Source organism: Mesoplodon densirostris, chromosome 2, assembly GCF_025265405.1.
Source record: "Mesoplodon densirostris isolate mMesDen1 chromosome 2, mMesDen1 primary haplotype, whole genome shotgun sequence".
In the NCBI taxonomy this organism is placed as follows: domain Eukaryota; kingdom Metazoa; phylum Chordata; class Mammalia; order Artiodactyla; family Ziphiidae; genus Mesoplodon; species Mesoplodon densirostris.
In genome coordinates this window covers 32,580,886-32,592,596 of record NC_082662.1, presented here as the reverse complement: position 1 = coordinate 32,592,596, position 11,711 = coordinate 32,580,886, and positions in this window count along the sequence as shown.

The window sequence follows — 11,711 nt, the reverse complement described above, 5'->3', positions numbered from 1 at the left end:
ATACATACACACATTCACACATGCCCGTGTGTACACCCACAGACACGTATGTAATGATGTCCCAATACAGAATGTTCAAGGTATTTGGAATTGTATTAATTTACCTCCTACGTTTAGAGTTCTGTGTGTACACAGAGAAGCGATTTTAAAGATAAAATTATGATTGTCACAAGTTTAATGTGTGTGATTCGTGGGCTTTGTTAAGATCCTTTATCTGTCCTGTTTTGTTTTGCAAATGCTGAAAGCTCTTCCAGTTATATCCAGAAGAGGTTAATTAGTGGATATCATTATTGTTTTTCACATAAGCTAGCAAAGTAACTTTAAACACGCCCCTTCTTTCCCCCAGAGACCCCGAAGGAACACAGTCTTCCAAGGGACTATAGGTGGCAGCTGGGCATAGCTGGAGTGTATTTCTGTTAATAGCATCTTCCTTGAACTGCTCCTACGGAGTTGGGAGTCCGGACGTGTAAAGCGCACGCGGGAGGGACATGAAGGGACGGCACCTACTACAGATTATTTCAGGTGGTTTCTGTGTGTATTACCTCATGTAATCTTCACAGTACCTGGTGAGGTAGGTCCTCTATTCTATTTGCAGATGGGGAAACAGGCCTGGAGAAGCCTAATAGTGAGTGGTGGAGCTAGAATTGGAATCCATGCAGTTTGATTCCAGAACCTGCATCCTTAAATCACCACTTGACCTTGCTTCCCTAGTAGGGAGGGAGGGGTTTACTCATGGGGTGTTTTGCAGAACATGAATTCTATAGTTAAACTTTGGAAACAGCATTCTGTAGTCTCTCCTTGGAGATTTACTATGTACAGTCAAATATTAAATTCTCTGAGAAGACCTGCAATAGAGAAATCTGTTTACCTTGGTTTATATCCCACGTTCCGAAGTTTGACTGTTTTAAGAAATGCCTATTTAAGCAGCATATAATAAATATACCAAAGGATACTTTACTGGAATATTTTCAGTGGGATTGGAAATAGGATTTTTATTCCATTTCCCAAGTGTCTTAATACAACCTTTAGTGGACTGGTGGTAAAATAAGAGGAAATTTTGTGCATTTTCACAATTGAGATTAGTAGCTCATGCTGTTCTTCAGCCTGGAATCTGCTTCCCTTGGCTTATAGAAATTCTGTTCATCCTACCAAGGTCAGCTTAAATGCCATATCTTCTACAAAAGCCCTCTAACCACTCCCCCTCCCCAGCGCCTTGACATGGGTGGGTCTGTTCTCTGCTCCCTTTCTTGGGTGACTTGCTCATCACCTGTCCTTATAGGTAGTGATGGGGAAAGCATATTTTCTACTCTGTAGCATTTCTCCAATATCCCGTATGTTGAAGAAAACCCGTGCTCATTTAAATGTCCCTCACTGCAGATTTTTTTTTTTTTTTTTTTTGCGGTACTTGGGCCTCTCACTGTTGCGGCTTCTCCTGTTGCGGAGCACAGGCTCCGGACGCGCAGGCTCCGGACGCGCAGGCTCAGCGGACATGGCTCACGGGCCCAGCCGCTCCGCGGCATGTGGGATCTTCCCGGACCGAGGCACGAACCCGTGTCCCCTGCATCGGCAGACGGACCCTCAACCACTGCACCACCAGGGAAGTCCCCTCATTGCAGCTTTGATGTGAAGGCAGTGATGCTTTTCTTGTGTGGGCAGTAGCTTGTCTAGCTTTTTACGCGGTCCGGCTGCAGTGTCCATTTCCTTAGTGCTTGACCTCTAGGTGGCGGTGTTGTATTATTTAAACTCAAGCTTTCCGGCTCCTGCCCGTTGGCTCTGTTCTGAAAGTTTAAATTACCTGTATCACCTAAGTGTACAGTTAACTTAGAGATCCAAAGGATTGCTTAAGTTATTTCTCCTGAAATCATATTCAGTGATGACTTGAGACACTGTATTGGAAGTGAAGCTGTTTGTGATTTTCACTTTTTCTATTCATTATCAGCTTTTTAACAAGGGGTTGGATAGGATGAAGGTCATAACATTCTTTGTTTCATGGATTACGGGTTACAAGGGGGCTTTAAGAAGACCACACCATGCTCATGCCTATAGCAGGCAGAATAATTTGTTCCCTAAACCATCTGCTGTAGATGTGTATGCTCTTAAAGACTCCCATGGAAGGAAATGCCACATATTTGAATGATAATATCTGCTTTCATCACTTTCTTTTGCCTCAGATGAGGTTTGTTGTAATTATTTCACACTTGAGAGCTAAAACACTGCAAAGGAAAGGCTTTAGCACATTATCCTTCCACAGACATATCATCTCTCCACAAGCCCCAGCTGTGACTTTGTTCTACAAAAACAAATTTTAATGTAAAAAGAACTAGATACATCAATGCATCTTCAGAACTGTTTAAAATGTAATTGAGAAAGTTGCAAAAGGACAGTAATAATGAGGAACAGAGTGGAAGGAAACTAGTTACCCCCTGACCCCTCCAAGTACCCGTTACTACCAACATGTGTCTGGAAAAGTGCTGCAACTTCCACTGTAAGATCCTTATACTTTAAAAAGCAACGTTTTGTTCAACATTGCTAATTATTAGAGAAATGCAAATCAAAACTACAATGAGGTATCACCTCATGCTGGTTAGAATGGTCTACAAATAATAATAATGTACAAATAATAAATGTGTACAAATACTAAATGCTGGAGAGAGTGTGGAGAAAAGGCAACCCTCTTACACTGTTGCAGCCACTGTGGAAACAGCCACTGTGGAAAACCTTTTTAAGGAGGTTCCTTAAAAAACTAAAAGTAGAGCTACCATATGATCCAGCAATCCCACTCCAGGGTATATATTCAGCAAAGATGAAAACTCTAAATCAAAAAGATGCATGCACCCCAGTGTTCATAGCAGCACTACTTAGAGTAGCCAAGACATGGAAGCAACCTAATGTCCATCGACAGAGGAATGGATAAAGATATGGTACATATATACAATGGAATATTACTCAGCCATAAAAAAAGATTGAAATAATGCCATTTGCAGCAAACATGAATGGACCTAAATATTATCATACTAAGTGAAGTAAGTCAGAGAAAGACAAATATCACGTGATATCACTTATATGTAGAATGGAAAAAATGATACAAATGAACTTATTTACAAAACAGAAACAGACTCACAGGCATAGAAAACAATCTTACGGTTAACAAAGGGGAAAGGGGGAGAGGGATAAATTAGGAGTCTGGGATTAACAGATACACACTACTATATATATAATAACAATAAGGATGTACTGTATAGAACAGGGAACTATATTCAATATCTTGAAATAACCTATAATGGAAAAGAATCTGAAAAAAATATATGTATGTATGTATAACTGAATCACTTTACTGTGTACCTTAAACAAATACAACATTGTAAATCTACTACACTTCAATTAAGAAAAGCATCTTTTGAGCTAAAGTGATGAAATATCAGGAGACATGTGACAATTAATTTGGTTTAATACAACATAGCCTGCAGAACAGACAGAAGCTTGGTCTGTAAAAATGGAATATTAATCTTCTACAGTGTTCTTTTTGCTGGTTTTTTTTTTTTTTTTTTTTTTTTTTGCCTGCATGGCATGCAGGATCTTAGTTCCCCAACCAGGGATCAAACCTGTGCCCCCTGCAGTGGGAGCACAAGTATTAACCACTGGACCACCAGGGAAGTCCCTTTTTTTTTTTTTTTTTTCCTTTTTTTTTTGTGGTACGCGGGCCTCCCACCGCTGCGGCCTCTCCCGCCGCGGAGCACAGGCTCCGGACGCGCAGGCTCAGTGGCCATAGCTCACGGGCCCAGCCGCTCCCTGGCATGTGGGATCTTCCCGGACTGGGGCACGAACCCGTGTCCCCTGCATCGGCAGGCGGACTCCCAACCACTGCGCCACCAGGGAAGCCCTGTTTTTGTTTTTTAAGAGAGGTGCTGGTACACTCATTTTGATAAGTTGTATATACTCTTTTCTTTGTTCTCTCTCCTGTCTCTATTCAATAGGCATGCAAACTTCGCATTCCAGGTAATGAGTCAGCTGAGAAGCGAATGTTAATTTATTTGAGCCTATCTTATTCTGAAAAGCAATGGTGGAACTCTTTGTACTGGGGCCTTGTCCCAGCAAGGCATTGCCTTTACAGTTTTTCAAGATGAGCTAAGAAGTAAACCTAGAGCCCTAACCATTTCCCAATAGCTGTGTTTGGAAATTGGAGCTGCCTGCCATTTCTGTGCTTGGAGGATGCTTTATTGCTGCATTATAGTTCTTCCTGGTTAGAAGAGAAGATACTAGGACTGAAGGTTCCTTGGGCTCTGTTTCCTCACTACATGACCCCTGTGGCAGGGTATTGATGGAAATGGGATCATTGAGAAAGGCAGGCTATTTGGCAAAAAGGAACTCATTTAAGTGTCAGGGGTCATAGGATCTTAGTGGAAATGTTCTCTGGACAACTCGAGTGATGAGGCTGGAAGGAGGGGAAGGAGGCTGAGCTGAGGGTTGAGAAGGACACTGAGCGGGTGGGGTCAGGACTAAGCAAAGGCCACGGTAGATCAGTGGAAGGAGGATCGCTGGGGAAGAAGTCAGAATGATCCTTGCAGTGAGAGGAAAACCAGGTAGACTGAAATGTGAAATGCAGTGAGAGACCTGACGGGTGAGAACAAATAGACCTTAATTTTGCCTAGGAGTATTGGAGACTTGGGAAAAACCTCTGAACTGGAGAGCAGGACCATTTTCAACTCTATAGGTCCTTTACTCTCTTCTCCCAATGTATTATTAAATCCTGAAATGATTTATTCTTGATTTCTTTCAGATTCAAGATAATGGTTATAAAAGTACTTGTTGAACGCTAGTATTCTTTTTTATTTTACCCCGGGCCAGACCTGTATCACATTTTATCTCAATTCTTACAGAAGCCTCAGCTTGTCTCTTAGATTCTTCCTTTTCAAAATCTGGACTAGCCTATGATAATAATAGCATTATTTTTGTTATAATTATTATTAGCAGTAGCATTGGTATTAGACTATTTGACTGCTTACAACTTGCCAGCTATCATGCTGAGAGCTTTACTTGTGCCTTCTCATGCAATCCGCCAATGTCGTGAGGTTGGAGCTATTCTTATGGTCCATTTTACAGGTAAGAAAACTGAGGCCCAGAGAGGAACTTCCAAGAACCGACTGCTAGTTACTGGCAGAACGTGAACTTGAAGTCCCATCTATCTGATGCCTGAGCAAAGGCCTGCCTTCTTGGTAGTAACAGAGCTCCTTAGAGGCTGAGTCTACAAAAGGAGGAAGGGAAATGGCTAATGGGGACTCTGAACAGCTTGCCCAAGAGCAATTTGAGAGTAGCTGTACTCATCCATTGTGGCAGAGGCAGGATACCTGTTCACCAAACAAACTTTCTCTTCTCGGGCACAGGAATAACATTTCCAGCTTCCCTGGCAATTATGGGCTGTTATGATTGAATTCTGGCTGTAAGAATGTGAGTGAAGTGGTGTACACCACTCCAAGTCTAGCCCATAAAATCCTCTCATGCACGATCCTCCGTGCAAGATCCTTTCTTTCCACCAGATGGCTGCCAGTGAGCACAGCAACACTGCTGAAAATGCAGAGCCTTGATGTGGAAGGAGCCTGGATCCCCCGGACACATTGTGCAAGGCTTATCTGCTAACAAGAAACAGTTGCATTGGAATGTTACATAAACTGTGAATAAACGTCTCTGATGTGAAGTCTTTGAGATTATGGACTTGATTTGTTATAGCAGTTGGTATTACCCTAACTTATACACCTACACACTATGTGGGTTGTGATTCTTAGCTAGGAACTCAGGCAGGTAGTGAGTGAGAAAGGAAATCATTTCTGGAAAGGAGTGAACCAGAAAGATTCAGATTTTGTGGCCAGTTGCAATATACCAAAAAATAATGTTCTTTAGGCCAAGGAGATTATAATAATTACAGAATTTGAAGCCTGGGGTTTGCTGGATACTCTTCAGGGCCAACTTCTGATGCAAGGAGTTCACTGTATGACTCTAGGAGTCATTGGATGGGCTACCAGGCGTTCAAGGGCTCTTGCACTTGTGTGCAAAATTACATGTACCAACTGGCCAGAAGGAACCTCGTTTTTCTTCTCATTCTTCAATGGGTCTGCACTCAGAAAGGTGAAGAACAGTTGTGAGTCTGAACACAAACCACTTAGGAGGCTGATTTAGAACAGAAATGAAAACCTGACTAGGCTGAATGTTCTGGATTTCACATTTTTTCCCTGGGTTTCCAATTCTAAGTGGAAAAGGAGAGCTTTTCTTGAAACCAGTACATTAGCAGATGTTGTGAGTGCCAATGAGTGAGTAAAATAGTCCCGGTGAGTGAAATCATGAATATAAAATGTAATTGTCTTGTGGCCAAGTAGAACATTAGGCCAATAGTCTTAGGAAAAAAAGCAAGCCTGGATCATGGTTTACCACCTGGCCTTACCATCCTCCTCATCTCTGTATGTCAGAAGTGTCTTCATCCTTCAAATCCCTTGCTGGGGACCTCCTCCTTTAACAAGATTTCCTTGGTCCTGCTTTTCGCTTCTTGATCTCACTTCTCAGTAAGACTCCTGGCCCACATTCTGGCCCATCTCATCTCTTTTTTTTTTTTTTTTTTGCGGTACACGGGCCTCCCACCGCCGTGGCCCCTCCCGTCGTGGAGCACAGGCTCCGGACTCGCAGGCCCAGAGGCCATGGCTCATGGGCCCAGCCGCCCCACAGCACATGGAATCCTCCCGGTCCGGGGCACGAACCCGCGCCCCCTGCACCGGCGGGCGGACTCCCAACCACTGCGCCACCAGGGAAGCCCTCATCTCCTCTTTTAATTATTCTATATGTGTAATGAAATCCTACAAGAGCCATCACTAAGTTAAAGTCACAGAGTCTGTGCAGTAGCTCTCTTTCGTATCCACCAGGGGTGCTCAAAACTGGCCTGTCCTTAGACTATGTACTCAATACATACATTACTGGGCTGGGGAATAATGGAAAAAATGTAAACGGCAGGACCAGGAGATACAAATTCTGACCCATTCAAGACAGTGATGTCTGGGCTTGCTGTGGGTGACCACTTGCCTGCCCTGGGTCAGCGTCCAGGCCAGATGATTTCCACTCATTTAACAAATATTTACTGAGTGCCTACTGAGTACAAGGCTCCGTTCTAGGTCCTGAGGATGTATCTGTGGACAGGATAGCAAAGTTCTTGCCATTAGAGTGGTGGCTGAATTTCATCCTGACAAAAGTTGGGGTGCAGGTGAAGGAAAACAGAGCTTCAGAGAGAAGTGAAGTCAGGTGCCCTAAATTACACAGCTGGTAAGGGAATGTTGATCTTCTAATTCCAAGTCCCAGGGGCTTGTCAACACTCAAAGAGGGTATGGAGGAGAAATAAGAAAGATATTAGAGAACTCCATTAACAAGGAGTTCTGTTTGTTCCCCGCCCCCCATAAGAATGCAAAGCTTCTTTATGTCAAAATGTACTATAAACAAAACAGGATTAAACCAGAAAAAATGTTTGCCAATGTGTAATAGACCAAGTTTATATATGTATATATATAGAGAGATATAGATTTTGGCCTTGCTGACCGACTTGTGGAATCTCAGTTCCATGACCAGGGATTGAACCCAGGCCACGGCAGTGAAAGCACCGAATCCTAACCACTTGAGCACCAGGGAACTCTCAACAAAGTTAATATTCTTCATATAATTTTACAAATCAGTAAGAAACACATTCCAAAATAAAACAAGGAAAAAATATTAGTGTGTGGCATGCACACACAAAGTAGAAGAGGCCCAAGACATGACAAACCATAAAACCTTACAAGTAATAGAAGAAATGCAAATTAAAAAAACAATGGGCTTCCCTTTCTCTTTATCAAATGGACATTTTTTTCAAGGGATGATGCTGGATGAGAGTGTAAGGACAGAATCTTCCATACATGCTTTAGCAGTCAATTTTAGGATGGTTTAAAGTTAATTGATTGATTCTTATACATCTTTAAAATAACAGATTTAAAAAGTCTCTTCCTTTTTTTTTACCTTTTTAACAGTGTTTTCCAATTTTTCTACAATGAATATGTATCCTTTTTATAATTAACCATATATATATACGCATTTAAAAATATCCTATAATTATTGAAAGGAAGATGAGGAAGAGAGGTTTAGTGGTTTTTTTTTTTTTTTTTTTTTTTTTTTTGCGGTACCTGGGCCTCTCACTGTTGTGGCCTCTCCCGTTGCGGAGCACAGGCTCCGGACGCGCAGGCTCAGCGGCCATGGCTCACTGGCCCAGCTGCTCCATGCCATGTGGGATCCTCCCGGACCAGGGCACGAACCCGTGTCCCCTGCATCGGCAGGCGGACTCTCAACCACTGCGCCACCAGGGAAGCCCGGTTTAGTGGTTTTTAACACGCAGTAGAGCACGGTCCTAGACTCAGAGTAGGGGGACTAAATTGATTGTCTGCTGTTTCCAGTGCATCAAATTGCTCCTCTTTTGTGCTTCCTCACCTGGCCCATGTGTGGCTCTCTTCCTTTTCCCTCCTAGTCAGAGCCTGATCATCAAGTCCTCCAACTTGGTGTGGTCTGAGCAGTCTCTGTGGTTGTTATGTTGTATGCCTTTTTAGCAGTGGCACGCTAGAATCACTTGAGGCTGATTTAAAAACACAGCGATACCAGGTCCATCCCAAACCAATTAAATAAGGCTGTCCCCTTGTGACTCACTGTCCGTTCGTGTTGTTGAGACCCACTGGATCCAACTACATGTAGTTACTTTGGGTGCCCAGGCTTATGTCATGACCATAATATAAGCTTCTTGAATTGAGTTAAATAGGTTTGGTCTCCCAGCTCCTCCGTCACAAAGAATCTGATTTTGCCAATCTTTTTCTTTTCTTTTTCTTTTTTTTTTTTTGCGGTACGCAGGCCTCTCACTGCTGTGGCCTCTCCCATTGCGGAGCACAGGCTCTGGACGCATAGACCCAGCGGCCATGGCTCACAGACCCAGCTGCTCCGTGACATGTGGGATCCTCCCGGACTGGGGCACAAACCCGTGTCCCCTGCATCGGCAGGCAGACTCTCAACCACTGCGTCACCAGGGAAGCCCCTGATTTGCCAATCTTTATTATTATTTTTTGATGCTAACCAAGTGTCAGTAGAGACACATGAGAGGTGTCAGATGTATATCTGCTAGTCGGTACACTGTTCTTTTTTCTTTTAAATTCCTGGGTTGCGATAGCTCAAAGTATCTGCCGTTAGTACCAGGTTTATTGCAAAACTTTCAAAACAAGATGAATGTTAATTCACTTCGTTAAACAAAGAAATATGTTGCATTGCACTGTTCAACAGAAGCAATCATTAGCCCCCATAGGGAAGTGACTGTATTTATCCATCTCTGGCACTTGGTAGGTGCCCAATAAATATAGGCAGAATGAATGAATGAATGTATGACAAAATTGAAACCATGGTAGTACAGTGTCTCTAACTTTATACTTGTCTCTTACAAGGGTCTCTAGCTCCTTCAGCTACCCCCAGACTACATTGAACCACTAAATTATTATTTCAGACTTAAGTTGAATATCATTGTTTTGGTGATGTTTTACCCCAAACAACTTTCAAGCACTAAACACTCTTCAAAGTAAACCAGTTCATGGGCTGGGACAATGCCCAAGAACATTTCCTCCAGAACTGGGGCTCCTGTAGACGGCCTGTCATTTTCTCAAACTCCAGCATTTGCTCTCATGCAAAATTTCCCCTTCCTCTCTCCTCTGACTAAAGACTCTATAACACAGGTAGGAGCCTCATCAAACTTCTCTTGTTGCATCTGCTCTGTCGGCAGACGTGGTACTGTGAAAACAAATGTCACTGCAGCAGCCATAATTTAAGATGTCCTTTTAAAAAATTCCAATTTCATCATTTCACAGAAGAATAGATCAATATTTCTACAGTTAAGAGTTTAGTTAAAAACCCTGCTGTGCAATGAAATAATGCATCTGCTATTGGCGTAGAGCGACTGGGATGTTAATTCCCTGGTTTTGTGTCAGTTAAGGGCAAATTAGCCTTCCAGCACCAGTCATGACTCATTATGTCATTATGTAGAAGGCACTTACTGTACCTCCACTACTATGCAATTTAGATCCAATAAAAATTGTGACAGCGTTTTTATCCACTTCATTAAGCTATTAATTTCTTGTAAAAAAATGTACATTAATCTTTTTATAGCTTCATGCAGAGTGGCATATTTTTAGACTCTAACATTGATTAGGTCCTGGTTAAGAATAATTTTCACAGTACTTTTAAGAAATGTAAATAAAGTTACAATAATTTAATTTTTCAACATAGTTATGACAGTATTGATCTTAAAATGAACATGTTGGCTGAATTAAATGTGGAGCCCAAATGAAATACAGACTGAATATTTAAACATGCAACAAATTACAAAGCATGGCTTAACAATACCCTGCAAACAGAATGAAGAGAGGGAGCGTGAACCTCCGTGGAAAATATTAATTGCTCGTATTTTAAAAGATGTAAATGGGGATTTTTTTTTGACACCTGACTTTTCTTACCCAAATGTTTAAAAAATACAGTAAAAAATTGTCTTCCTCCTTTGATTTTTCATTCTTTGTGAAGTATTAATGACTTTTCTGCCTGAATGCATTAGGGAAAAGTAGAAAAGGAAAAAGTTCCCTCTGCCAGGGTTGCAGGATTAGATTGGAGTCAAAGAAGATGTGCCCAAGGCTTTCAGAGGGTCAGTGGGTGGTCAAGTTCAGGGTGTTGGCACCTGGGTACTTGGTGGCAGGAACTGCTCCTATTCACTCCAAGCACCCATCCTACCCAGGTCTTTTTTTTTTTTGAGGTACTTGGGCCTCTCACTGTTGTGGCCCCTCCCGTTGTGGAGCACAGGCTCCGGACGCGCAGGCTCAGAGGCCATGGCTCACGGGCCCAGCCGCTCCGCGGCATATGGGATCTTCCTGGACTGGGGTACGAACCCGCGTCCCCTGCATCGGCAGGCGGACTCTCAACTACTGCGCCACCAGGGAAGCCCCCCAGGTCTTTTTTGAACAGGGCTGACCAAGCCACGAGTCACGTCCTCATTGGTTGTAAAGGTGAGCTCTGAATGCTGGCTGGCGTCTGGTGCGATTACACAGATTTCCCATTAGGTCTTGACCTGCCACGCTGGACGTGTCTCTTTGCCCCAGAGTCTGAGCTGCATTCTGACTTTGCTCACCTCTGGCAGTGGTGTCTTCTGCTCTCCCAGGCCAGGGGACCCCAGCCCTGTCCTGGCCTCCAAACTTACCCCATCCTTGGCACCAGTCCACCGTGCTGGCCCCAAGAGGCATGCAGGGAATGAGAGGGGATATGGGATGACTCGACTTTATCACATGAGCTACATAGAGTGGGAACAGTACTGTATTGGTGTCAGAGACTTCGATTCTTCCAGAAAATAGCTGTGTCTCCTCTCCAAGTCTGTCCCTGTCTCTCATATGAAGACTTTGTGCTGGGTGATTACAAAGGGTGGCTATAGAACTACATTTCTGGGGCTGAAGACCTCCCTCTCAATGAAGGAATTCCTCCCTGGGACAGCCCTGGTGGGCTGTGCATGGATGCTTCCAGTGTTGGGAAGCTCACTTCTTTTTGTTTTGTCTTTTGATTTTTTTGAGTCCTGTATCTCTTGCAAAAGGATTTGCAAGTGGGGTTAGAGAAGAGCTTCCTGTCTTGTGATACATTTTTCGCTT